This window comes from Pleurodeles waltl, unplaced genomic scaffold, assembly GCF_031143425.1.
Source record: "Pleurodeles waltl isolate 20211129_DDA unplaced genomic scaffold, aPleWal1.hap1.20221129 scaffold_86, whole genome shotgun sequence".
Lineage (NCBI taxonomy): Eukaryota > Metazoa > Chordata > Amphibia > Caudata > Salamandridae > Pleurodeles > Pleurodeles waltl.
In genome coordinates this window covers 716,271-743,129 of record NW_027150400.1, presented here as the reverse complement: position 1 = coordinate 743,129, position 26,859 = coordinate 716,271, and the positions used below count along the sequence as shown (strand labels likewise).

Genomic DNA, 26,859 nt, shown 5'->3' with positions numbered 1-26,859 from the left:
GAGGGCAGCTCTTAGCTTTCCCAGGTCAACGCAGGCATCTCCAGCTCTACATGTGCAGGCTTTTACTTAAGGTGCTGGGACCTGCACTCCTCTTTTACAATGCTGTGTATAGAACTACGAGTCCCACAATGCAGTGTAACACATGACCTGCTGTCGATAGTCATGGAAGAACCTCGGAACTAGAAAAGCTCTGATGAGATTAGTGGGTGGGCACGTCCGGGTCACTGCTTGTTTTCCTTTCTCAGTGTGTCTGTAAATTATACAACTTTACACTTTATCTAAAGATAAAAGGTTTCACCTTCCTATAAAACAATTCCTCCTTCAGAGTGTGCCCCAACATTTCATTTACTTAGTGTGAGAAAACAAAATAGCTTAAATGCATTTTTTTTATCATGCAGTACTTTCCTTTTTATCTCATGAAAAATCCTTGATTCCACCTTTCCTTTTTCAAGGAAGTAGGCAGGAAGTTTAAATGAAAAGGGAGAAATGGTTGTGAAAAAGAGTCTTAGGTCCAAATTGTGGGTGCTAGATTTTGAAAGGTACTTGATGGCATGAATAAATGTTTCGATTTGGAGGAGGTGTGTGGATGAAAGAAAAGTGGGCGTACTCTGTAGTATGAGTGTGAGATTGTAAACGGTATTTGAAGTAAATATTGATTGATGGTGCTCTGAAAATGTAGGTTTAAGCCTTTAAAAGAAGAGGCAGTTTCCCAGTTGGGGAATTGAACCATAGTCTCCCAGGTCCCAGGCAGGGACACTCTCCACTATACTAAGTAGGAAGAGATATTTTTGTGTGTGCTGAGCAGCTCCTTCTTCTGTCCAACCCGCCCTCTCTGTGCCAAGCGTCTGAGTTTTTCCATTTCTCACTTCCTTCCCACCCACACGGGGGGCAGAGCTGGCTTAAGGATGCTGCAACTGTTGCACTCGCACTGCTCGCTCACATGCACGGGGGCACCCACCTCATGGGGGGGTTGGCGCTCTGCTTAGTCTCAACTTAACATTTAATACAACCTGCTGCAGAGTTCCTTCCCTTTACAGATTTCAGGCAACAATCAAAATGGCAACACAACTCTTCTCATTAATCTTCCTGCCAGAGAGAGCTCAGATTTTTGCCTGCTAGCAGCAGGGCCGGCTGTAGCCCTGGTGGCTGGAAGACAGTCTTTTTTGGCACCCCCCAACCCCCTTCACTCCATCACCACCTACTCGGATTCACTCACTGCCACCCGCCAAATGTGCCCCTCATCTATCCATAGCCCCTCTCACATAGATTAGATTTGTTTTAAAGAGCTGGATAGCTGCTTGACTATCCAGACAGCTGTCCACATTAGATATGGTTCTGTTCTTTGCGTCAGGCACATGAACCCTCTACGCTATTTTATATCTAGTCAAAGCTGCCTCTGGACAAAACCACCAACTCTCTCCCTAGCAGGAACGGTAATCACAAGAGGTATCTTGGCATTTTATTTGCTTTCTGTAGTTTGGACACACAAGGAACTTTCCAGCATGAGCTTTTAAATCGCAAGTTTCGTAAGTTATTGCTAAACACAGCGCCCCCCGAGGTCAGCAACTCCAATCCTGGTCAGCACCCGGTGCGGCCGCACTGCTCGCACCTCCCTAAACCCGGCCCTGAGTGGCAGTTTTGCATCGCCATGAAATTGTCATGCCGTTGAGGTCAGTGTGTGACGTGGCCAAGGCTATCCTATTTGAGGACTCAGGGAGAAACAGCTGCTCCCTTAATGAAGGAGTGGCCTTCTGACTGAAGTCACCTGAGGCAGGGGCCCACTGTCAGAGGCCTTATGGGGCAGGGACCCGCTGCAACTCCTGGCTTGCCCCATGCAACCCCTGGAGAACCCTAAATGACAGCCATGTAAGTGCCTACTGTCGAGGTCAGCAAGGTCAGTGTGTGGCTCGGCCCAGGCTATCCTATCTGAGGTCTCCTGAAGGGACAGCTGCCACCTTAAAGAAGGAGTGGCGTTCTGACTGGCGCCAACTGAGGTAGGGGCCCGCTGTCAGAGGCCATATGGGGGAGGGGCCCGCTGCGACATCTGGCTTGCCCCTTGCGACCCCTGGTGACCCCTAGGTGACATCCATGCGAGCGCTTGCCGTCAAGGTCAGCGTGTGGCGCGGCCAAGGCTATCCTCCCCTGAGGCTCCTGAAGGGACAGCTGGCGCCTGAAGTAAGGAGTGGCCTTCTGACCGAAGTCACCTGAGGCAGGTGCCCGCCGTCAGAGGCCTTATGGGGCAGGGGCTAAAGGGACATTTTAAGTCCAGCCAGAAGGCAGAAGGTTTGGTCTGTGCTGTCCTGGGGCAGGACTTCCTCCTTAGTAGGGCTGCCACCTGGCTGTGTTTTTTGAACTACCTCGTCTGTACGTTTAATTCCAGGCTGGTAAAAATATTGAGAAAAGCTGTGAAATTCAGGTTCTAAGAAAGGAGGCAACCCCAATCTTATACACACTGCGCTGACACTTACAAAGGGTATTCCTGGTGCAGCAGGGAAATGTGCCCCCTGGAGACATCTTGCAGTCACTATGTGGACAAGCAAGAGCTCTGGAGCTCTGGAGCTCTCAGCTGATCACAGCAAGATGGAGTGCTTTCAGATGTTATTTGGAGTGAAAAAAAGAGCTGTGAGAAAGCTGTGTGATATTGTGAGAAAAATCAATTAAAGAAGAAGTAGTGGTAATGAAGCATTTGTAATTGAAAGGTTTCCTAATGTGTTTGAATCCATGAAAAGTGTAAAATGAATGGTTTCCTTTAAGAAATGTAAGTGTAGAAGTAAAAAGTGTAAGGAACTGCGCGTTCCCTGACCGGGAATGGAAGCCGGGCCGCGGCGGTGAGAGCGCCGAATCCTAACCACTAGACCACCAGGGAGCAGGCACAGGTCATCCACCACCACCCAATATTGAAACAAGAACTGGTCAGCAGGCTACTCAGGATCCCATTTCCTATTACAGGAAAATTAAAGCAGACATGCAAGGACACACCATTTTCAGGCACAGCATGAAGAAAGAAATTGACTGCACCTCAAATGCACTCACAACTCTTCACACTTTACAGCTCTCCAAGACCTAGCACACCCTCATAAGACATCCCATCCTTCAGCAGTAATAGCACTTACACACTTAACTAGCAGGAAAATTCAGAAGTACAATTAAAGGGACGATCAGTGCTTCTTCTCAGAGCCCCGATAGGAGGGCAGCTCTTAGCTTTCCCAGGTCAACGCAGGCATCTCCAGCTCTACATGTGCAGGCTTTTACTTAAGGTGCTGGGACCTGCACTCCTCTTTTACAATGCTGTGTATAGAACTACGAGTCCCACAATGCAGTGTAACACATGACCTGCTTTCGATAGTCATGGAAGAACCTCGGAACTAGAAAAGCTCTGATGAGATTAGTGGGTGGGCACGTCCGGGTCACTGCTTGTTTTCCTTTCTCAGTGTGTCTGTAAATTATACAACTTTACACTTTATCTAAAGATAAAAGGTTTCACCTTCCTCTAAAACAATTCCTCCTTCAGAGTGTGCCCCAACATTTCATTTACTTAGTGTGAGAAAACAAAATAGCTTAAATGCATTTTTTTTATCATGCAGTACTTTCCTTTTTATCTCATGAAAAATCCTTGATTCCACCTTTCCTTTTTCAAGGAAGTAGGCAGGAAGTTTAAATGAAAAGGGAGAAATGGTTGTGAAAAAGAGTCTTAGGTCCAAATTGTGGGTGCTAGATTTTGAAAGGTACTTGATGGCATGAATAAATGTTTCGATTTGGAGGAGGTGTGTGGATGAAAGAAAAGTGGGCGTACTCTGTAGTATGAGTGTGAGATTGTAAACGGTATTTGAAGTAAATATTGATTGATGGTGCTCTGAAAATGTAGGTTTAAGCCTTTAAAAGAAGAGGCAGTTTCCCAGTTGGGGAATTGAACCATAGTCTCCCAGGTCCCAGGCAGGGACACTCTCCACTATACTAAGTAGGAAGAGATATTTTTGTGTGTGCTGAGCAGCTCCTTCTTCTGTCCAACCCGCCCTCTCTGTGCCAAGCGTCTGAGTTTTTCCATTTCTCACTTCCTTCCCACCCACACGGGGGGCAGAGCTGGCTTAAGGATGCTGCAACTGTTGCACTCGCACTGCTCGCTCACATGCACGGGGGCACCCACCTCAGGGGGGGGGGGGGGCGCTCTGCTTAGTCTCAACTTAACATTTAATACAACCTGCTGCAGAGTTCCTTCCCTTTACAGATTTCAGGCAACAATCAAAATGGCAACACAACTCTTCTCATTAATCTTCCTGCCAGAGAGAGCTCAGATTTTTGCCTGCTAGCAGCAGGGCCGGCTGTAGCCCTGGTGGCTGGAAGACAGTCTTTTTTGGCACCCCCCAACCCCCTTCACTCCATCACCACCTACTCGGATTCACTCACTGCCACCCGCCAAATGTGCCCCTCATCTATCCATAGCCCCTCTCACATAGATTAGATTTGTTTTAAAGAGCTGGATAGCTGCTTGACTATCCAGACAGCTGTCCACATTAGATATGGTTCTGTTCTTTGCGTCAGGCACATGAACCCTCTACGCTATTTTATATCTAGTCAAAGCTGCCTCTGGACAAAACCACCAACTCTCTCCCTAGCAGGAACGGTAATCACAAGAGGTATCTTGGCATTTTATTTGCTTTCTGTAGTTTGGACACACAAGGAACTTTCCAGCATGAGCTTTTAAATCGCAAGTTTCGTAAGTTATTGCTAAACACAGCGCCCCCCGAGGTCAGCAACTCCAATCCTGGTCAGCACCCGGTGCGGCCGCACTGCTCGCACCTCCCTAAACCCGGCCCTGAGTGGCAGTTTTGCATCGCCATGAAATTGTCATGCCGTTGAGGTCAGTGTGTGACGTGGCCAAGGCTATCCTATTTGAGGACTCCGGGAGAGACAGCTGCTCCCTTAATGAAGGAGTGGCCTTCTGACTGAAGTCACCTGAGGCAGGGGCCCACTGTCAGAGGCCTTATGGGGCAGGGACCCGCTGCAACTCCTGGCTTGCCCCATGCAACCCCTGGAGAACCCTAAATGACAGCCATGTAAGTGCCTACTGTCGAGGTCAGCAAGGTCAGTGTGTGGCTCGGCCCAGGCTATCCTATCTGAGGTCTCCTGAAGGGACAGCTGCCACCTTAAAGAAGGAGTGGCGTTCTGACTGGCGCCAACTGAGGTAGGGGCCCGCTGTCAGAGGCCATATGGGGGAGGGGCCCGCTGCGACATCTGGCTTGCCCCTTGCGACCCCTGGTGACCCCTAGGTGACATCCATGCGAGCGCTTGCCGTCAAGGTCAGCGTGTGGCGCGGCCAAGGCTATCCTCCCCTGAGGCTCCTGAAGGGACAGCTGGCGCCTGAAGTAAGGAGTGGCCTTCTGACCGAAGTCACCTGAGGCAGGTGCCCGCCGTCAGAGGCCTTATGGGGCAGGGGCTAAAGGGACATTTTAAGTCCAGCCAGAAGGCAGAAGGTTTGGTCTGTGCTGTCCTGGGGCAGGACTTCCTCCTTAGTAGGGCTGCCACCTGGCTGTGTTTTTTGAACTACCTCGTCTGTACGTTTAATTCCAGGCTGGTAAAAATATTGAGAAAAGCTGTGAAATTCAGGTTCTAAGAAAGGAGGCAACCCCAATCTTATACACACTGCGCTGACACTTACAAAGGGTATTCCTGGTGCAGCAGGGAAATGTGCCCCCTGGAGACATCTTGCAGTCACTATGTGGACAAGCAAGAGCTCTGGAGCTCTGGAGCTCTCAGCTGATCACAGCAAGATGGAGTGCTTTCAGATGTTATTTGGAGTGAAAAAAAGAGCTGTGAGAAAGCTGTGTGATATTGTGAGAAAAGTCAATAAAAGAAGAAGTAGTGTTAATGAAGCATTTGTAATTGAAAGGTTTCCTAATGTGTTTGAATCCATGAAAAGTGTAAAATGAAAGGTTTCCTATAAGAAATGTAAGTGTAGAAGTAAAAAGTGTAAGGAATTGCGCGTTCCCTGACCGGGAATAGAACCCGGGCCGCGGCGGTGAGAGCGCCGAATCCTAACCACTAGACCACCAGGGAGCAGGCACAGTTCGTCCACCACCACCCAATATAGAAATAAGAACTGGTCAGCAGGCTACTCGGGATCCCATTTCCTATTACAGGAAAATTAAAGCAGACATGCAAGGACACACCATTTTCAGGCACAGCATGAAGAAAGAAATTGACTGCACCTCAAATGCACTCACAACTCTTCACACTTTACAGCTCTCCAAGACCTAGCACACCCTCATAAGACATCCCATCCTTCAGCAGTAATAGCACTTACACACTTAACTAGCAGGAAAATTCAGAAGTACAATTAAAGGGACGATCAGTGCTTCTTCTCAGAGCCCCGATAGGAGGGCAGCTCTTAGCTTTCCCAGGTCAACGCAGGCATCTCCAGCTCTACATGTGCAGGCTTTTACTTAAGGTGCTGGGACCTGCACTCCTCTTTTACAATGCTGTGTATAGAACTACGAGTCCCACAATGCAGTGTAACACATGACCTGCTGTCGATAGTCATGGAAGAACCTCGGAACTAGAAAAGCTCTGATGAGATTAGTGGGTGGGCACGTCCGGGTCACTGCTTGTTTTCCTTTCTCAGTGTGTCTGTAAATTATACAACTTTACACTTTATCTAAAGATAAAAGGTTTCACCTTCCTCTAAAACAATTCCTCCTTCAGAGTGTGCCCCAACATTTCATTTACTTAGTGTGAGAAAACAAAATAGCTTAAATGCATTTTTTTTATCATGCAGTACTTTCCTTTTTATCTCATGAAAAATCCTTGATTCCACCTTTCCTTTTTCAAGGAAGTAGGCAGGAAGTTTAAATGAAAAGGGAGAAATGGTTGTGAAAAAGAGTCTTAGGTCCAAATTGTGGGTGCTAGATTTTGAAAGGTACTTGATGGCATGAATAAATGTTTCGATTTGGAGGAGGTGTGTGGATGAAAGAAAAATGGGCGTACTCTGTAGTATGAGTGTGAGATTGTAAACGGTATTTGAAGTAAATATTGATTGATGGTGCTCTGAAAATGTAGGTTTAAGCCTTTAAAAGAAGAGGCAGTTTCCCAGTGGGGGAATTGAACCCCAGTCTCCCAGGTCCCAGGCAGGGACACTCTCCACTATACTAAGTAGGAAGAGATATTTTTGTGTGTGCTGAGCAGCTCCTTCTTCTGTCCAACCCGCCCTCTGTGTGCCAAGCGTCTGAGTTTTTCCATTTCTCACTTCCTTCCCACCCACACGGGGGGCAGAGCTGGCTTAAGGATGCTGCAACTGTTGCACTCGCACTGCTCGCTCACATGCACGGGGGCACCCACCTCAGGGGGGGGGGGGGGGGCGCTCTGCTTAGTCTCAACTTAACATTTAATACAACCTGCTGCAGAGTTCCTTCCCTTTACAGATTTCAGGCAACAATCAAAATGGCAACACAACTCTTCTCATTAATCTTCCTGCCAGAGAGAGCTCAGATTTTTGCCTGCTAGCAGCAGGGCCGGCTGTAGCCCTGGTGGCTGGAAGACAGTCTTTTTTGGCACCCCCCAACCCCCTTCACTCCATCACCACCTACTCGGATTCACTCACTGCCACCCGCCAAATGTGCCCCTCATCTATCCATAGCCCCTCTCACATAGATTAGATTTGTTTTAAAGAGCTGGATAGCTGCTTGACTATCCAGACAGCTGTCCACATTAGATATGGTTCTGTTCTTTGCGTCAGGCACATGAACCCTCTACGCTATTTTATATCTAGTCAAAGCTGCCTCTGGACAAAACCACCAACTCTCTCCCTAGCAGGAACGGTAATCACAAGAGGTATCTTGGCATTTTATTTGCTTTCTGTAGTTTGGACACACAAGGAACTTTCCAGCATGAGCTTTTAAATCGCAAGTTTCGTAAGTTATTGCTAAACACAGCGCCCCCCGAGGTCAGCAACTCCAATCCTGGTCAGCACCCGGTGCGGCCGCACTGCTCGCACCTCCCTAAACCCGGCCCTGAGTGGCAGTTTTGCATCGCCATGAAATTGTCATGCCGTTGAGGTCAGTGTGTGACGTGGCCAAGGCTATCCTATTTGAGGACTCCGGGAGAGACAGCTGCTCCCTTAATGAAGGAGTGGCCTTCTGACTGAAGTCACCTGAGGCAGGGGCCCACTGTCAGAGGCCTTATGGGGCAGGGACCCGCTGCAACTCCTGGCTTGCCCCATGCAACCCCTGGAGAACCCTAAATGACAGCCATGTAAGTGCCTACTGTCGAGGTCAGCAAGGTCAGTGTGTGGCTCGGCCCAGGCTATCCTATCTGAGGTCTCCTGAAGGGACAGCTGCCACCTTAAAGAAGGAGTGGCGTTCTGACTGGCGCCAACTGAGGTAGGGGCCCGCTGTCAGAGGCCATATGGGGGAGGGGCCCGCTGCGACATCTGGCTTGCCCCTTGCGACCCCTGGTGACCCCTAGGTGACATCCATGCGAGCGCTTGCCGTCAAGGTCAGCGTGTGGCGCGGCCAAGGCTATCCTCCCCTGAGGCTCCTGAAGGGACAGCTGGCGCCTGAAGTAAGGAGTGGCCTTCTGACCGAAGTCACCTGAGGCAGGTGCCCGCCGTCAGAGGCCTTATGGGGCAGGGGCTAAAGGGACATTTTAAGTCCAGCCAGAAGGCAGAAGGTTTGGTCTGTGCTGTCCTGGGGCAGGACTTCCTCCTTAGTAGGGCTGCCACCTGGCTGTGTTTTTTGAACTACCTCGTCTGTACGTTTAATTCCAGGCTGGTAAAAATATTGAGAAAAGCTGTGAAATTCAGGTTCTAAGAAAGGAGGCAACCCCAATCTTATACACACTGCGCTGACACTTACAAAGGGTATTCCTGGTGCAGCAGGGAAATGTGCCCCCTGGAGACATCTTGCAGTCACTATGTGGACAAGCAAGAGCTCTGGAGCTCTCAGCTGATCACAGCAAGATGGAGTGCTTTCAGATGTTATTTGGAGTGAAAAAAAGAGCTGTGAGAAAGCTGTGTGATATTGTGAGAAAAGTCAATTAAAGAAGAAGTAGTGGTAATGAAGCATTTGTAATTGAAAGGTTTCCTAATGTGTTTGAATCCATGAAAAGTGTCAAATGAAAGGTTTCCTATAAGAAATGTAAGTGTAGAAGTAAAAAGTGTAAGGAACTGCGCGTTCCCTGACCGGGAATGGAACCCGGGCCGCGGCGGTGAGAGCGCCGAATCCTAACCACTAGACCACCAGGGAGCAGGCACAGGTCATCCACCACCACCCAATATAGAAACAAGAACTGGTCAGCAGGCTACTCAGGATCCCATTTCCTATTACAGGAAAATTAAAGCAGACATGCAAGGACACACCATTTTCAGGCACAGCATGAAGAAAGAAATTGACTGCACCTCAAATGCACTCACAACTCTTCACACTTTACAGCTCTCCAAGACCTAGCACACCCTCATAAGACATCCCATGCTTCAGCAGTAATAGCACTTACACACTTAACTAGCAGGAAAATTCAGAAGTACAATTAAAGGGACGATCAGTGCTTCTTCTCAGAGCCCCGATAGGAGGGCAGCTCTTAGCTTTCCCAGGTCAACGCAGGCATCTCCAGCTCTACATGTGCAGGCTTTTACTTAAGGTGCTGGGACCTGCACTCCTCTTTTACAATGCTGTGTATAGAACTACGAGTCCCACAATGCAGTGTAACACATGACCTGCTGTCGATAGTCATGGAAGAACCTCGCAACTAGAGAAGCTCTGATGAGATTAGTGGGTGGGCACGTCCGGGTCACTGCTTGTTTTCCTTTCTCAGTGTGTCTGTAAATTATACAACTTTACACTTTATCTAAAGATAAAAGGTTTCACCTTCCTCTAAAACAATTCCTCCTTCAGAGTGTGCCCCAACATTTCATTTACTTAGTGTGAGAAAACAAAATAGCTTAAATGCATTTTTTTTATCATGCAGTACTTTCCTTTTTATCTCATGAAAAATCCTTGATTCCACCTTTCCTTTTTCAAGGAAGTAGGCAGGAAGTTTAAATGAAAAGGGAGAAATGGTTGTGAAAAAGAGTCTTAGGTCCAAATTGTGGGTGCTAGATTTTGAAAGGTACTTGATGGCATGAATAAATGTTTCGATTTGGAGGAGGTGTGTGGATGAAAGAAAAATGGGCGTACTCTGTAGTATGAGTGTGAGATTGTAAACGGTATTTGAAGTAAATATTGATTGATGGTGCTCTGAAAATGTAGGTTTAAGCCTTTAAAAGAAGAGGCAGTTTCCCAGTGGGGGAATTGAACCATAGTCTCCCAGGTCCCAGGCAGGGACACTCTCCACTATACTAAGTAGGAAGAGATATTTTTGTGTGTGCTGAGCAGCTCCTTCTTCTGTCCAACCCGCCCTCTTTGTGGCAAGCGTCTGAGTTTTTCCATTTCTCACTTCCTTCCCACCCACACGGGGGGCAGAGCTGGCTTAAGGATGCTGCAACTGTTGCACTCGCACTGCTCGCTCACATGCACGGGGGCACCCACCTCAGGGGGGGGCGGGGGCGCTCTGCTTAGTCTCAACTTAACATTTAGTACAACCTGCCGCAGAGTTCCTTCCCTTTACAGATTTCAGGCAACAATCAAAATGGCAACACAACTCTTCTCATTAATCTTCCTGCCAGAGAGAGCTCAGATTTTTGCCTGCTAGCAGCAGGGCCGGCTGTAGCCCTGGTGGCTGGAAGACAGTCTTTTTTGGCACCCCCCAACCCCCTTCACTCCATCACCACCTACTCGGATTCACTCACTGCCACCCGCCAAATGTGCCCCTCATCTATCCATAGCCCCTCTCACATAGATTAGATTTGTTTTAAAGAGCTGGATAGCTGCTTGACTATCCAGACAGCTGTCCACATTAGATATGGTTCTGTTCTTTGCGTCAGGCACATGAACCCTCTACGCTATTTTATATCTAGTCAAAGCTGCCTCTGGACAAAACCACCAACTCTCTCCCTAGCAGGAACGGTAATCACAAGAGGTATCTTGGCATTTTATTTGCTTTCTGTAGTTTGGACACACAAGGAACTTTCCAGCATGAGCTTTTAAATCGCAAGTTTCGTAAGTTATTGCTAAACACAGCGCCCCCCGAGGTCAGCAACTCCAATCCTGGTCAGCACCCGGTGCGGCCGCACTGCTCGCACCTCCCTAAACCCGGCCCTGAGTGGCAGTTTTGCATCGCCATGAAATTGTCATGCCGTTGAGGTCAGTGTGTGACGTGGCCAAGGCTATCCTATTTGAGGACTCCGGGAGAGACAGCTGCTCCCTTAATGAAGGAGTGGCCTTCTGACTGAAGTTACCTGAGGCAGGGGCCCACTGTCAGAGGCCTTATGGGGCAGGGACCCGCTGCAACTCCTGGCTTGCCCCATGCAACCCCTGGAGAACCCTAAATGACATCCATGTAAGCGCCTACTGTCGAGGTCAGCAAGGTCAGTGTGTGGCTCGGCCCAGGCTATCCTATCTGAGGTCTCCTGAAGGGACAGCTGCCACGTTAAAGAAGGAGTGGCGTTCTGACTGGCGCCAACTGAGGTAGGGGCCCGTTGTCAGAGGCCATATGGGGGAGGGGCCCGCTGCGACATCTGGCTTGCCCCTTGCGACCCCTGGTGACCCCTAGGTGACATCCATGCAAGCGCTTGCCGTCAAGGTCAGCGTGTGGCGCGGCCAAGGCTATCCTCCCCTGAGGCTCCTGAAGGGACAGCTGGCGCCTGAAGTAAGGAGTGGCCTTCTGACCGAAGTCACCTGAGGCAGGTGCCCGCCGTCAGAGGCCTTATGGGGCAGGGGCTAAAGGGACATTTTAAGTCCAGCCAGAAGGCAGAAGGTTTGGTCTGTGCTGTCCTGGGGCAGGACTTCCTCCTTAGTAGGGCTGCCACCTGGCTGTGTTTTTTGAACTACCTCGTCTGTACGTTTAATTCCAGGCTGGTAAAAATATTGAGAAAAGCTGTGAAATTCAGGTTCTAAGAAAGGAGGCAACCCCAATCTTATACACACTGCGCTGACACTTACAAAGGGTATTCCTGGTGCAGCAGGGAAATGTGCCCCCTGGAGACATCTTGCAGTCACTATGTGGACAAGCAAGAGCTCTGGAGCTCTGGAGCTCTCAGCTGATCACAGCAAGATGGAGTGCTTTCAGATGTTATTTGGAGTGAAAAAAAGAGCTGTGAGAAAGCTGTGTGATATTGTGAGAAAAGTCAATAAAAGAAGAAGTAGTGTTAATGAAGCATTTGTAATTGAAAGCTTTCCTAATGTGTTTGAATCCATGAAAAGTGTAAAATGAAAGGTTTCCTATAAGAAATGTAAGTGTAGAAGTAAAAAGTGTAAGGAATTGCGCGTTCCCTGACCGGGAATCGAACCCGGGCCGCGGCGGTGAGAGCGCCGAATCCTAACCACTAGACCACCAGGGAGCAGGCACAGTTCGTCCACCACCACCCAATATAGAAACAAGAACTGGTCAGCAGGCTACTCGGGATCCCATTTCCTATTACAGGAAAATTAAAGCAGACATGCAAGGACACACCATTTTCAGGCACAGCATGAAGAAAGAAATTGACTGCACCTCAAATGCACTCACAACTCTTCACACTTTACAGCTCTCCAAGACCTAGCACACCCTCATAAGACATCCCATCCTTCAGCAGTAATAGCACTTACACACTTAACTAGCAGGAAAATTCAGAAGTACAATTAAAGGGACGATCAGTGCTTCTTCTCAGAGCCCCGATAGGAGGGCAGCTCTTAGCTTTCCCAGGTCAACGCAGGCATCTCCAGCTCTACATGTGCAGGCTTTTACTTAAGGTGCTGGGACCTGCACTCCTCTTTTACAATGCTGTGTATAGAACTACGAGTCCCACAATGCAGTGTAACACATGACCTGCTTTCGATAGTCATGGAAGAACCTCAGAACTAGAAAAGCTTTGATGAGATTAGTGGGTGGGCACGTCCGGGTCACTGCTTGTTTTCCTTTCTCAGTGTGTCTGTAAATTATACAACTTTACACTTTATCTAAAGATAAAAGGTTTCACCTTCCTATAAAACAATTCCTCCTTCAGAGTGTGCCCCAACATTTCATTTACTTAGTGTGAGAAAACAAAATAGCTTAAATGCATTTTTTTTATCATGCAGTACTTTCCTTTTTATCTCATGAAAAATCCTTGATTCCACCTTTCCTTTTTCAAGGAAGTAGGCAGGAAGTTTAAATGAAAAGGGAGAAATGGTTGTGAAAAAGAGTCTTAGGTCCAAATTGTGGGTGCTAGATTTTGAAAGGTACTTGATGGCATGAATAAATGTTTCGATTTGGAGGAGGTGTGTGGATGAAAGAAAAATGGGCGTACTCTGTAGTATGAGTGTGAGATTGTAAACGGTATTTGAAGTAAATATTGATTGATGGTGCTCTGAAAATGTAGGTTTAAGCCTTTAAAAGAAGAGGCAGTTTCCCAGTTGGGGAATTGAACCATAGTCTCCCAGGTCCCAGGCAGGGACACTCTCCACTATACTAAGTAGGAAGAGATATTTTTGTGTGTGCTGAGCAGCTCCTTCTTCTGTCCAACCCGCCCTCTCTGTGGCAAGCGTCTGAGTTTTTCCATTTCTCACTTCCTTCCCACCCACACGGGGGGCAGAGCTGGCTTAAGGATGCTGCAACTGTTGCACTCGCACTGCTCGCTCACATGCACGGGGGCACCCACCTCAGGGGGGGGGCGGGGGCGCTCTGCTTAGTCTCAACTTAACATTTAGTACAACCTGCCGCAGAGTTCCTTCCCTTTACAGATTTCAGGCAACAATCAAAATGGCAACACAACTCTTCTCATTAATCTTCCTGCCAGAGAGAGCTCAGATTTTTGCCTGCTAGCAGCAGGGCCGGCTGTAGCCCTGGTGGCTGGAAGACAGTCTTTTTTGGCACCCCCCAACCCCCTTCACTCCATCACCACCTACTCGGATTCACTCACTGCCACCCGCCAAATGTGCCCCTCATCTATCCATAGCCCCTCTCACATAGATTAGATTTGTTTTAAAGAGCTGGATAGCTGCTTGACTATCCAGACAGCTGTCCACATTAGATATGGTTCTGTTCTTTGCGTCAGGCACATGAACCCTCTACGCTATTTTATATCTAGTCAAAGCTGCCTCTGGACAAAACCACCAACTCTCTCCCTAGCAGGAACGGTAATCACAAGAGGTATCTTGGCATTTTATTTGCTTTCTGTAGTTTGGACACACAAGGAACTTTCCAGCATGAGCTTTTAAATCGCAAGTTTCGTAAGTTATTGCTAAACACAGCGCCCCCCGAGGTCAGCAACTCCAATCCTGGTCAGCACCCGGTGCGGCCGCACTGCTCGCACCTCCCTAAACCCGGCCCTGAGTGGCAGTTTTGCATCGCCATGAAATTGTCATGCCGTTGAGGTCAGTGTGTGACGTGGCCAAGGCTATCCTATTTGAGGACTCCGGGAGAGACAGCTGCTCCCTTAATGAAGGAGTGGCCTTCTGACTGAAGTCACCTGAGGCAGGGGCCCACTGTCAGAGGCCTTATGGGGCAGGGACCCGCTGCAACTCCTGGCTTGCCCCATGCAACCCCTGGAGAACCCTAAATGACAGCCATGTAAGTGCCTACTGTCGAGGTCAGCAAGGTCAGTGTGTGGCTCGGCCCAGGCTATCCTATCTGAGGTCTCCTGAAGGGACAGCTGCCACCTTAAAGAAGGAGTGGCGTTCTGACTGGCGCCAACTGAGGTAGGGGCCCGCTGTCAGAGGCCATATGGGGGAGGGGCCCGCTGCGACATCTGGCTTGCCCCTTGCGACCCCTGGTGACCCCTAGGTGACATCCATGCGAGCGCTTGCCGTCAAGGTCAGCGTGTGGCGCGGCCAAGGCTATCCTCCCCTGAGGCTCCTGAAGGGACAGCTGGCGCCTGAAGTAAGGAGTGGCCTTCTGACCGAAGTCACCTGAGGCAGGTGCCCGCCGTCAGAGGCCTTATGGGGCAGGGGCTAAAGGGACATTTTAAGTCCAGCCAGAAGGCAGAAGGTTTGGTCTGTGCTGTCCTGGGGCAGGACTTCCTCCTTAGTAGGGCTGCCACCTGGCTGTGTTTTTTGAACTACCTCGTCTGTACGTTTAATTCCAGGCTGGTAAAAATATTGAGAAAAGCTGTGAAATTCAGGTTCTAAGAAAGGAGGCAACCCCAATCTTATACACACTGCGCTGACACTTACAAAGGGTATTCCTGGTGCAGCAGGGAAATGTGCCCCCTGGAGACATCTTGCAGTCACTATGTGGACAAGCAAGAGCTCTGGAGCTCTCAGCTGATCACAGCAAGATGGAGTGCTTTCAGATGTTATTTGGAGTGAAAAAAAGAGCTGTGAGAAAGCTGTGTGATATTGTGAGAAAAGTCAATTAAAGAAGAAGTAGTGGTAATGAAGCATTTGTAATTGAAAGGTTTCCTAATGTGTTTGAATCCATGAAAAGTGTCAAATGAAAGGTTTCCTATAAGAAATGTAAGTGTAGAAGTAAAAAGTGTAAGGAACTGCGCGTTCCCTGACCGGGAATGGAACCCGGGCCGCGGCGGTGAGAGCGCCGAATCCTAACCACTAGACCACCAGGGAGCAGGCACAGGTCATCCACCACCACCCAATATAGAAACAAGAACTGGTCAGCAGGCTACTCAGGATCCCATTTCCTATTACAGGAAAATTAAAGCAGACATGCAAGGACACACCATTTTCAGGCACAGCATGAAGAAAGAAATTGACTGCACCTCAAATGCACTCACAACTCTTCACACTTTACAGCTCTCCAAGACCTAGCACACCCTCATAAGACATCCCATCCTTCAGCAGTAATAGCACTTACACACTTAACTAGCAGGAAAATTCAGAAGTACAATTAAAGGGACGATCAGTGCTTCTTCTCAGAGCCCCGATAGGAGGGCAGCTCTTAGCTTTCCCAGGTCAACGCAGGCATCTCCAGCTCTACATGTGCAGGCTTTTACTTAAGGTGCTGGGACCTGCACTCCTCTTTTACAATGCTGTGTATAGAACTACGAGTCCCACAATGCAGTGTAACACATGACCTGCTGTCGATAGTCATGGAAGAACCTCGCAACTAGAGAAGCTCTGATGAGATTAGTGGGTGGGCACGTCCGGGTCACTGCTTGTTTTCCTTTCTCAGTGTGTCTGTAAATTATACAACTTTACACTTTATCTAAAGATAAAAGGTTTCACCTTCCTCTAAAACAATTCCTCCTTCAGAGTGTGCCCCAACATTTCATTTACTTAGTGTGAGAAAACAAAATAGCTTAAATGCATTTTTTTTATCATGCAGTACTTTCCTTTTTATCTCATGAAAAATCCTTGATTCCACCTTTCCTTTTTCAAGGAAGTAGGCAGGAAGTTTAAATGAAAAGGGAGAAATGGTTGTGAAAAAGAGTCTTAGGTCCAAATTGTGGGTGCTAGATTTTGAAAGGTACTTGATGGCATGAATAAATGTTTCGATTTGGAGGAGGTGTGTGGATGAAAGAAAAATGGGCGTACTCTGTAGTATGAGTGTGAGATTGTAAACGGTATTTGAAGTAAATATTGATTGATGGTGCTCTGAAAATGTAGGTTTAAGCCTTTAAAAGAAGAGGCAGTTTCCCAGTGGGGGAATTGAACCATAGTCTCCCAGGTCCCAGGCAGGGACACTCTCCACTATACTAAGTAGGAAGAGATATTTTTGTGTGTGCTGAGCAGCTCCTTCTTCTGTCCAACCCGCCCTCTCTGTGGCAAGCGTCTGAGTTTTTCCATTTCTCACTTCCTTCCCACCCACACGGGGGGCAGAGCTGGCTTAAGGATGCTGCAACTGTTGCACTCGCACTGCTCGCTCACATGCACGGGGGCACCCACCTCAGGGGGGGGCGGGGGCGCTCTGCTTAGTCTCAACTTAACATTTAGTACAACCTGCCGCAGAGTTCCTTCCCTTTACAGATTTCAGGCAACAATCAAAATGGCAACACAACTCTTCTCATTAATCTTCCTGCCAGAGAGAGCTCAGATTTTTGCCTGCTAGCAGCAGGGCCGGCTGTAGCCCTGGTGGCTGGAAGACAGTCTTTTTTGGCACCCCCCAACCCCCTTCACTCCATCACCACCTACTCGGATTCACTCACTGCCACCCGCCAAATGTGCCCCTCATCTATCCATAGCCCCTCTCACATAGATTAGATTTGTTTTAAAGAGCTGGATAGCTGCTTGACTATCCAGACAGCTGTCCACATTAGATATGGTTCTGTTCTTTGCGTCAGGCACATGAACCCTCTACGCTATTTTATATCTAGTCAAAGCTGCCTCTGGACAAAACCACCAACTCTCTCCCTAGCAGGAACGGTAATCACAAGAGGTATCTTGGCATTTTATTTGCTTTCTGTAGTTTGGACACACAAGGAACTTTCCAGCATGAGCTTTTAAATCGCAAGTTTCGTAAGTTATTGCTAAACACAGCGCCCCCCGAGGTCAGCAACTCCAATCCTGGTCAGCACCCGGTGCGGCCGCACTGCTCGCACCTCCCTAAACCCGGCCCTGAGTGGCAGTTTTGCATCGCCATGAAATTGTCATGCCGTTGAGGTCAGTGTGTGACGTGGCCAAGGCTATCCTATTTGAGGACTCCGGGAGAGACAGCTGCTCCCTTAATGAAGGAGTGGCCTTCTGACTGAAGTTACCTGAGGCAGGGGCCCACTGTCAGAGGCCTTATGGGGCAGGGACCCGCTGCAACTCCTGGCTTGCCCCATGCAACCCCTGGAGAACCCTAAATGACATCCATGTAAGCGCCTACTGTCGAGGTCAGCAAGGTCAGTGTGTGGCTCGGCCCAGGCTATCCTATCTGAGGTCTCCTGAAGGGACAGCTGCCACGTTAAAGAAGGAGTGGCGTTCTGACTGGCGCCAACTGAGGTAGGGGCCCGTTGTCAGAGGCCATATGGGGGAGGGGCCCGCTGCGACATCTGGCTTGCCCCTTGCGACCCCTGGTGAACCCTAGGTGACATCCATGCAAGCGCTTGCCGTCAAGGTCAGCGTGTGGCGCGGCCAAGGCTATCCTCCCCTGAGGCTCCTGAAGGGACAGCTGGCGCCTGAAGTAAGGAGTGGCCTTCTGACCGAAGTCACCTGAGGCAGGTGCCCGCCGTCAGAGGCCTTATGGGGCAGGGGCTAAAGGGACATTTTAAGTCCAGCCAGAAGGCAGAAGGTTTGGTCTGTGCTGTCCTGGGGCAGGACTTCCTCCTTAGTAGGGCTGCCACCTGGCTGTGTTTTTTGAACTACCTCGTCTGTACGTTTAATTCCAGGCTGGTAAAAATATTGAGAAAAGCTGTGAAATTCAGGTTCTAAGAAAGGAGGCAACCCCAATCTTATACACACTGCGCTGACACTTACAAAGGGTATTCCTGGTGCAGCAGGGAAATGTGCCCCCTGGAGACATCTTGCAGTCACTATGTGGACAAGCAAGAGCTCTGGAGCTCTGGAGCTCTCAGCTGATCACAGCAAGATGGAGTGCTTTCAGATGTTATTTGGAGTGAAAAAAAGAGCTGTGAGAAAGCTGTGTGATATTGTGAGAAAAGTCAATAAAAGAAGAAGTAGTGTTAATGAAGCATTTGTAATTGAAAGCTTTCCTAATGTGTTTGAATCCATGAAAAGTGTAAAATGAAAGGTTTCCTATAAGAAATGTAAGTGTAGAAGTAAAAAGTGTAAGGAATTGCGCGTTCCCTGACCGGGAATCGAACCCGGGCCGCGGCGGTGAGAGCGCCGAATCCTAACCACTAGACCACCAGGGAGCAGGCACAGTTCGTCCACCACCACCCAATATAGAAACAAGAACTGGTCAGCAGGCTACTCGGGATCCCATTTCCTATTACAGGAAAATTAAAGCAGACATGCAAGGACACACCATTTTCAGGCACAGCATGAAGAAAGAAATTGACTGCACCTCAAATGCACTCACAACTCTTCACACTTTACAGCTCTCCAAGACCTAGCACACCCTCATAAGACATCCCATCCTTCAGCAGTAATAGCACTTACACACTTAACTAGCAGGAAAATTCAGAAGTACAATTAAAGGGACGATCAGTGCTTCTTCTCAGAGCCCCGATAGGAGGGCAGCTCTTAGCTTTCCCAGGTCAACGCAGGCATCTCCAGCTCTACATGTGCAGGCTTTTACTTAAGGTGCTGGGACCTGCACTCCTCTTTTACAATGCTGTGTATAGAACTACGAGTCCCACAATGCAGTGTAACACATGACCTGCTTTCGATAGTCATGGAAGAACCTCAGAACTAGAAAAGCTTTGATGAGATTAGTGGGTGGGCACGTCCGGGTCACTGCTTGTTTTCCTTTCTCAGTGTGTCTGTAAATTATACAACTTTACACTTTATCTAAAGATAAAAGGTTTCACCTTCCTATAAAACAATTCCTCCTTCAGAGTGTGCCCCAACATTTCATTTACTTAGTGTGAGAAAACAAAATAGCTTAAATGCATTTTTTTTATCATGCAGTACTTTCCTTTTTATCTCATGAAAAATCCTTGATTCCACCTTTCCTTTTTCAAGGAAGTAGGCAGGAAGTTTAAATGAAAAGGGAGAAATGGTTGTGAAAAAGAGTCTTAGGTCCAAATTGTGGGTGCTAGATTTTGAAAGGTACTTGATGGCATGAATAAATGTTTCGATTTGGAGGAGGTGTGTGGATGAAAGAAAAATGGGCGTACTCTGTAGTATGAGTGTGAGATTGTAAACGGTATTTGAAGTAAATATTGATTGATGGTGCTCTGAAAATGTAGGTTTAAGCCTTTAAAAGAAGAGGCAGTTTCCCAGTTGGGGAATTGAACCATAGTCTCCCAGGTCCCAGGCAGGGACACTCTCCACTATACTAAGTAGGAAGAGATATTTTTGTGTGTGCTGAGCAGCTCCTTCTTCTGTCCAACCCGCCCTCTCTGTGGCAAGCGTCTGAGTTTTTCCATTTCTCACTTCCTTCCCACCCACACGGGGGGCAGAGCTGGCTTAAGGATGCTGCAACTGTTGCACTCGCACTGCTCGCTCACATGCACGGGGGCACCCACCTCAGGGGGGGGGCGGGGGCGCTCTGCTTAGTCTCAACTTAACATTTAGTACAACCTGCCGCAGAGTTCCTTCCCTTTACAGATTTCAGGCAACAATCAAAATGGCAACACAACTCTTCTCATTAATCTTCCTGCCAGAGAGAGCTCAGATTTTTGCCTGCTAGCAGCAGGGCCGGCTGTAGCCCTGGTGGCTGGAAGACAGTCTTTTTTGGCACCCCCCAACCCCCTTCACTCCATCACCACCTACTCGGATTCACTCACTGCCACCCGCCAAATGTGCCCCTCATCTATCCATAGCCCCTCTCACATAGATTAGATTTGTTTTAAAGAGCTGGATAGCTGCTTGACTATCCAGACAGCTGTCCACATTAGATATGGTTCTGTTCTTTGCGTCAGGCACATGAACCCTCTACGCTATTTTATATCTAGTCAAAGCTGCCTCTGGACAAAACCACCAACTCTCTCCCTAGCAGGAACGGTAATCACAAGAGGTATCTTGGCATTTTATTTGCTTTCTGTAGTTTGGACACACAAGGAACTTTCCAGCATGAGCTTTTAAATCGCAAGTTTCGTAAGTTATTGCTAAACACAGCGCCCCCCGAGGTCAGCAACTCCAATCCTGGTCAGCACCCGGTGCGGCCGCACTGCTCGCACCTCCCTAAACCCGGCCCTGAGTGGCAGTTTTGCATCGCCATGAAATTGTCATGCCGTTGAGGTCAGTGTGTGACGTGGCCAAGGCTATCCTATTTGAGGACTCCGGGAGAGACAGCTGCTCCCTTAATGAAGGAGTGGCCTTCTGACTGAAGTCACCTGAGGCAGGGGCCCACTGTCAGAGGCCTTATGGGGCAGGGACCCGCTGCAACTCCTGGCTTGCCCCATGCAACCCCTGGAGAACCCTAAATGACAGCCATGTAAGTGCCTACTGTCGAGGTCAGCAAGGTCAGTGTGTGGCTCGGCCCAGGCTATCCTATCTGAGGTCTCCTGAAGGGACAGCTGCCACCTTAAAGAAGGAGTGGCGTTCTGACTGGCGCCAACTGAGGTAGGGGCCCGCTGTCAGAGGCCATATGGGGGAGGGGCCCGCTGCGACATCTGGCTTGCCCCTTGCGACCCCTGGTGACCCCTAGGTGACATCCATGCGAGCGCTTGCCGTCAAGGTCAGCGTGTGGCGCGGCCAAGGCTATCCTCCCCTGAGGCTCCTGAAGGGACAGCTGGCGCCTGAAGTAAGGAGTGGCCTTCTGACCGAAGTCACCTGAGGCAGGTGCCCGCCGTCAGAGGCCTTATGGGGCAGGGGCTAAAGGGACATTTTAAGTCCAGCCAGAAGGCAGAAGGTTTGGTCTGTGCTGTCCTGGGGCAGGACTTCCTCCTTAGTAGGGCTGCCACCTGGCTGTGTTTTTTGAACTACCTCGTCTGTACGTTTAATTCCAGGCTGGTAAAAATATTGAGAAAAGCTGTGAAATTCAGGTTCTAAGAAAGGAGGCAACCCCAATCTTATACACACTGCGCTGACACTTACAAAGGGTATTCCTGGTGCAGCAGGGAAATGTGCCCCCTGGAGACATCTTGCAGTCACTATGTGGACAAGCAAGAGCTCTGGAGCTCTGGAGCTCTCAGCTGATCACAGCAAGATGGAGTGCTTTCAGATGTTATTTGGAGTGAAAAAAAGAGCTGTGAGAAAGCTGTGTGATATTGTGAGAAAAGTCAATTAAAGAAGAACTAGTGGTAATGAAGCATTTGTAATTGAAAGGTTTCCTAATGTGTTTGAATCCATGAAAAGTGTCAAATGAATGGTTTCCTATAAGAAATGTAAGTGTAGAAGTAAAAAGTGTAAGGAACTGCGCGTTCCCTGACCGGGAATGGAACCCGGGCCGCTGCGGTGAGAGCGCCGAATCCTAACCACTAGACCACCAGGGAGCAGGCACAGGTCATCCACCACCACCCAATATAGAAACAAGAACTGGTCAGCAGGCTACTCAGGATCCCATTTCCTATTACAGGAAAATTAAAGCAGACATGCAAGGACACACCATTTTCAGGCACAGCATGAAGAAAGAAATTGACTGCACCTCAAATGCACTCACAACTCTTCACACTTTACAGCTCTCCAAGACCTAGCACACCCTCATAAGACATCCCATCCTTCAGCAGTAATAGCACTTACACACTTAACTAGCAGGAAAATTCAGAAGTACAATTAAAGGGACGATCAGTGCTTCTTCTCAGAGCCCCGATAGGAGGGCAGCTCTTAGCTTTCCCAGGTCAACGCAGGCATCTCCAGCTCTACATGTGCAGGCTTTTACTTAAGGTGCTGGGACCTGCACTCCTCTTTTACAATGCTGTGTATAGAACTACGAGTCCCACAATGCAGTGTAACACATGACCTGCTTTCGATAGTCATGGAAGAACCTCGGAACTAGAAAAGCTCTGATGAGATTAGTGGGTGGGCACGTCCGGGTCACTGCTTGTTTTCCTTTCTCAGTGTGTCTGTAAATTATACAACTTTACACTTTATCTAAAGATAAAAGGTTTCACCTTCCTCTAAAACAATTCCTCCTTCAGAGTGTGCCCCAACATTTCATTTACTTAGTGTGAGAAAACAAAATAGCTTAAATGCATTTTTTTTATCATGCAGTACTTTCCTTTTTATCTCATGAAAAATCCTTGATTCCACCTTTCCTTTTTCAAGGAAGTAGGCAGGAAGTTTAAATGAAAAGGGAGAAATGGTTGTGAAAAAGAGTCTTAGGTCCAAATTGTGGGTGCTAGATTTTGAAAGGTACTTGATGGCATGAATAAATGTTTCGATTTGGAGGAGGTGTGTGGATGAAAGAAAAATGGGCGTACTCTGTAGTATGAGTGTGAGATTGTAAACGGTATTTGAAGTAAATATTGATTGATGGTGCTCTGAAAATGTAGGTTTAAGCCTTTAAAAGAAGAGGCAGTTTCCCAGTGGGGGAATTGAACCCCAGTCTCCCAGGTCCCAGGCAGGGACACTCTCCACTATACTAAGTAGGAAGAGATATTTTTGTGTGTGCTGAGCAGCTCCTTCTTCTGTCCAACCCGCCCTCTGTGTGCCAAGCGTCTGAGTTTTTCCATTTCTCACTTCCTTCCCACCCACACGGGGGGCAGAGCTGGCTTAAGGATGCTGCAACTGTTGCACTCGCACTGCTCGCTCACATGCACGGGGGCACCCACCTCAGGGGGGGGGGGGCGCTCTGCTTAGTCTCAACTTAACATTTAATACAACCTGCTGCAGAGTTCCTTCCCTTTACAGATTTCAGGCAACAATCAAAATGGCAACACAACTCTTCTCATTAATCTTCCTGCCAGAGAGAGCTCAGATTTTTGCCTGCTAGCAGCAGGGCCGGCTGTAGCCCTGGTGGCTGGAAGACAGTCTTTTTTGGCACCCCCCAACCCCCTTCACTCCATCACCACCTACTCGGATTCACTCACTGCCACCCGCCAAATGTGCCCCTCATCTATCCATAGCCCCTCTCACATAGATTAGATTTGTTTTAAAGAGCTGGATAGCTGCTTGACTATCCAGACAGCTGTCCACATTAGATATGGTTCTGTTCTTTGCGTCAGGCACATGAACCCTCTACGCTATTTTATATCTAGTCAAAGCTGCCTCTGGACAAAACCACCAACTCTCTCCCTAGCAGGAACGGTAATCACAAGAGGTATCTTGGCATTTTATTTGCTTTCTGTAGTTTGGACACACAAGGAACTTTCCAGCATGAGCTTTTAAATCGCAAGTTTCGTAAGTTATTGCTAAACACAGCGCCCCCCGAGGTCAGCAACTCCAATCCTGGTCAGCACCCGGTGCGGGCGCACTGCTCGCACCTCCCTAAACCCGGCCCTGAGTGGCAGTTTTGCATCGCCATGAAATTGTCATGCCGTTGAGGTCAGTGTGTGACGTGGCCAAGGCTATCCTATTTGAGGACTCCGGGAGAGACAGCTGCTCCCTTAATGAAGGAGTGGCCTTCTGACTGAAGTCACCTGAGGCAGGGGCCCACTGTCAGAGGCCTTATGGGGCAGGGACCCGCTGCAACTCCTGGCTTGCCCCATGCAACCCCTGGAGAACCCTAAATGACAGCCATGTAAGTGCCTACTGTCGAGGTCAGCAAGGTCAGTGTGTGGCTCGGCCCAGGCTATCCTATCTGAGGTCTCCTGAAGGGACAGCTGCCACCTTAAAGAAGGAGTGGCGTTCTGACTGGCGCCAACTGAGGTAGGGGCCCGCTGTCAGAGGCCATATGGGGGAGGGGCCCGCTGCGACATCTGGCTTGCCCCTTGCGACCCCTGGTGACCCCTAGGTGACATCCATGCGAGCGCTTGCCGTCAAGGTCAGCGTGTGGCGCGGCCAAGGCTATCCTCCCCTGAGGCTCCTGAAGGGACAGCTGGCGCCTGAAGTAAGGAGTGGCCTTCTGACCGAAGTCACCTGAGGCAGGTGCCCGCCGTCAGAGGCCTTATGGGGCAGGGGCTAAAGGGACATTTTAAGTCCAGCCAGAAGGCAGAAGGTTTGGTCTGTGCTGTCCTGGGGCAGGACTTCCTCCTTAGTAGGGCTGCCACCTGGCTGTGTTTTTTGAACTACCTCGTCTGTACGTTTAATTCCAGGCTGGTAAAAATATTGAGAAAAGCTGTGAAATTCAGGTTCTAAGAAAGGAGGCAACCCCAATCTTATACACACTGCGCTGACACTTACAAAGGGTATTCCTGGTGCAGCAGGGAAATGTGCCCCCTGGAGACATCTTGCAGTCACTATGTGGACAAGCAAGAGCTCTGGAGCTCTCAGCTGATCACAGCAAGATGGAGTGCTTTCAGATGTTATTTGGAGTGAAAAAAAGAGCTGTGAGAAAGCTGTGTGATATTGTGAGAAAAGTCAATTAAAGAAGAAGTAGTGGTAATGAAGCATTTGTAATTGAAAGGTTTCCTAATGTGTTTGAATCCATGAAAAGTGTCAAATGAAAGGTTTCCTATAAGAAATGTAAGTGTAGAAGTAAAAAGTGTAAGGAACTGCGCGTTCCCTGACCGGGAATGGAACCCGGGCCGCGGCGGTGAGAGCGCCGAATCCTAACCACTAGACCACCAGGGAGCAGGCACAGGTCATCCACCACCACCCAATATAGAAACAAGAACTGGTCAGCAGGCTACTCAGGATCCCATTTCCTATTACAGGAAAATTAAAGCAGACATGCAAGGACACACCATTTTCAGGCACAGCATGAAGAAAGAAATTGACTGCACCTCAAATGCACTCACAACTCTTCACACTTTACAGCTCTCCAAGACCTAGCACACCCTCATAAGACATCCCATCCTTCAGCAGTAATAGCACTTACACACTTAACTAGCAGGAAAATTCAGAAGTACAATTAAAGGGACGATCAGTGCTTCTTCTCAGAGCCCCGATAGGAGGGCAGCTCTTAGCTTTCCCAGGTCAACGCAGGCATCTCCAGCTCTACATGTGCAGGCTTTTACTTAAGGTGCTGGGACCTGCACTCCTCTTTTACAATGCTGTGTATAGAACTACGAGTCCCACAATGCAGTGTAACACATGACCTGCTGTCGATAGTCATGGAAGAACCTCGCAACTAGAGAAGCTCTGATGAGATTAGTGGGTGGGCACGTCCGGGTCACTGCTTGTTTTCCTTTCTCAGTGTGTCTGTAAATTATACAACTTTACACTTTATCTAAAGATAAAAGGTTTCACCTTCCTCTAAAACAATTCCTCCTTCAGAGTGTGCCCCAACATTTCATTTACTTAGTGTGAGAAAACAAAATAGCTTAAATGCATTTTTTTTATCATGCAGTACTTTCCTTTTTATCTCATGAAAAATCCTTGATTCCACCTTTCCTTTTTCAAGGAAGTAGGCAGGAAGTTTAAATGAAAAGGGAGAAATGGTTGTGAAAAAGAGTCTTAGGTCCAAATTGTGGGTGCTAGATTTTGAAAGGTACTTGATGGCATGAATAAATGTTTCGATTTGGAGGAGGTGTGTGGATGAAAGAAAAATGGGCGTACTCTGTAGTATGAGTGTGAGATTGTAAACGGTATTTGAAGTAAATATTGATTGATGGTGCTCTGAAAATGTAGGTTTAAGCCTTTAAAAGAAGAGGCAGTTTCCCAGTGGGGGAATTGAACCATAGTCTCCCAGGTCCCAGGCAGGGACACTCTCCACTATACTAAGTAGGAAGAGATATTTTTGTGTGTGCTGAGCAGCTCCTTCTTCTGTCCAACCCGCCCTCTCTGTGGCAAGCGTCTGAGTTTTTCCATTTCTCACTTCCTTCCCACCCACACGGGGGGCAGAGCTGGCTTAAGGATGCTGCAACTGTTGCACTCGCACTGCTCGCTCACATGCACGGGGGCACCCACCTCAGGGGGGGGCGGGGGCGCTCTGCTTAGTCTCAACTTAACATTTAGTACAACCTGCCGCAGAGTTCCTTCCCTTTACAGATTTCAGGCAACAATCAAAATGGCAACACAACTCTTCTCATTAATCTTCCTGCCAGAGAGAGCTCAGATTTTTGCCTGCTAGCAGCAGGGCCGGCTGTAGCCCTGGTGGCTGGAAGACAGTCTTTTTTGGCACCCCCCAACCCCCTTCACTCCATCACCACCTACTCGGATTCACTCACTGCCACCCGCCAAATGTGCCCCTCATCTATCCATAGCCCCTCTCACATAGATTAGATTTGTTTTAAAGAGCTGGATAGCTGCTTGACTATCCAGACAGCTGTCCACATTAGATATGGTTCTGTTCTTTGCGTCAGGCACATGAACCCTCTACGCTATTTTA

At 48.6% G+C, this 26,859-nt stretch overlaps 8 non-coding genes across 8 annotated transcripts; all 8 read right to left on the bottom strand.

Moving 5' to 3' along the window:
* Nucleotides 1-2,794: 2,794 nt before the first annotated feature.
* On the bottom strand, nt 2,795-2,866 carry TRNAE-CUC (transfer RNA glutamic acid (anticodon CUC)). Its single transcript has one exon. It is a non-coding gene; the product is annotated as a tRNA-Glu (tRNA).
* Nucleotides 2,867-5,982: 3,116 nt separating this feature from the next.
* Nucleotides 5,983-6,054, bottom strand: TRNAE-CUC (transfer RNA glutamic acid (anticodon CUC)). The gene has a single exon. It is a non-coding gene; the product is annotated as a tRNA-Glu (tRNA).
* A 3,110-nt stretch (nt 6,055-9,164) lies between these two features.
* Nucleotides 9,165-9,236, bottom strand: TRNAE-CUC (transfer RNA glutamic acid (anticodon CUC)). The gene has a single exon. It is a non-coding gene; the product is annotated as a tRNA-Glu (tRNA).
* Nucleotides 9,237-12,352: 3,116 nt separating this feature from the next.
* TRNAE-CUC (transfer RNA glutamic acid (anticodon CUC)) lies at nt 12,353-12,424 on the bottom strand. Its single transcript has one exon. It is a non-coding gene; the product is annotated as a tRNA-Glu (tRNA).
* Nucleotides 12,425-15,533: 3,109 nt separating this feature from the next.
* TRNAE-CUC (transfer RNA glutamic acid (anticodon CUC)) lies at nt 15,534-15,605 on the bottom strand. Its single transcript has one exon. It is a non-coding gene; the product is annotated as a tRNA-Glu (tRNA).
* Nucleotides 15,606-18,721: 3,116 nt separating this feature from the next.
* On the bottom strand, nt 18,722-18,793 carry TRNAE-CUC (transfer RNA glutamic acid (anticodon CUC)). The gene has a single exon. It is a non-coding gene; the product is annotated as a tRNA-Glu (tRNA).
* Nucleotides 18,794-21,910: 3,117 nt separating this feature from the next.
* On the bottom strand, nt 21,911-21,982 carry TRNAE-CUC (transfer RNA glutamic acid (anticodon CUC)). The gene has a single exon. It is a non-coding gene; the product is annotated as a tRNA-Glu (tRNA).
* A 3,106-nt stretch (nt 21,983-25,088) lies between these two features.
* TRNAE-CUC (transfer RNA glutamic acid (anticodon CUC)) lies at nt 25,089-25,160 on the bottom strand. The gene has a single exon. It is a non-coding gene; the product is annotated as a tRNA-Glu (tRNA).
* Between the last annotated feature and the right edge of the window lie 1,699 nt (nt 25,161-26,859).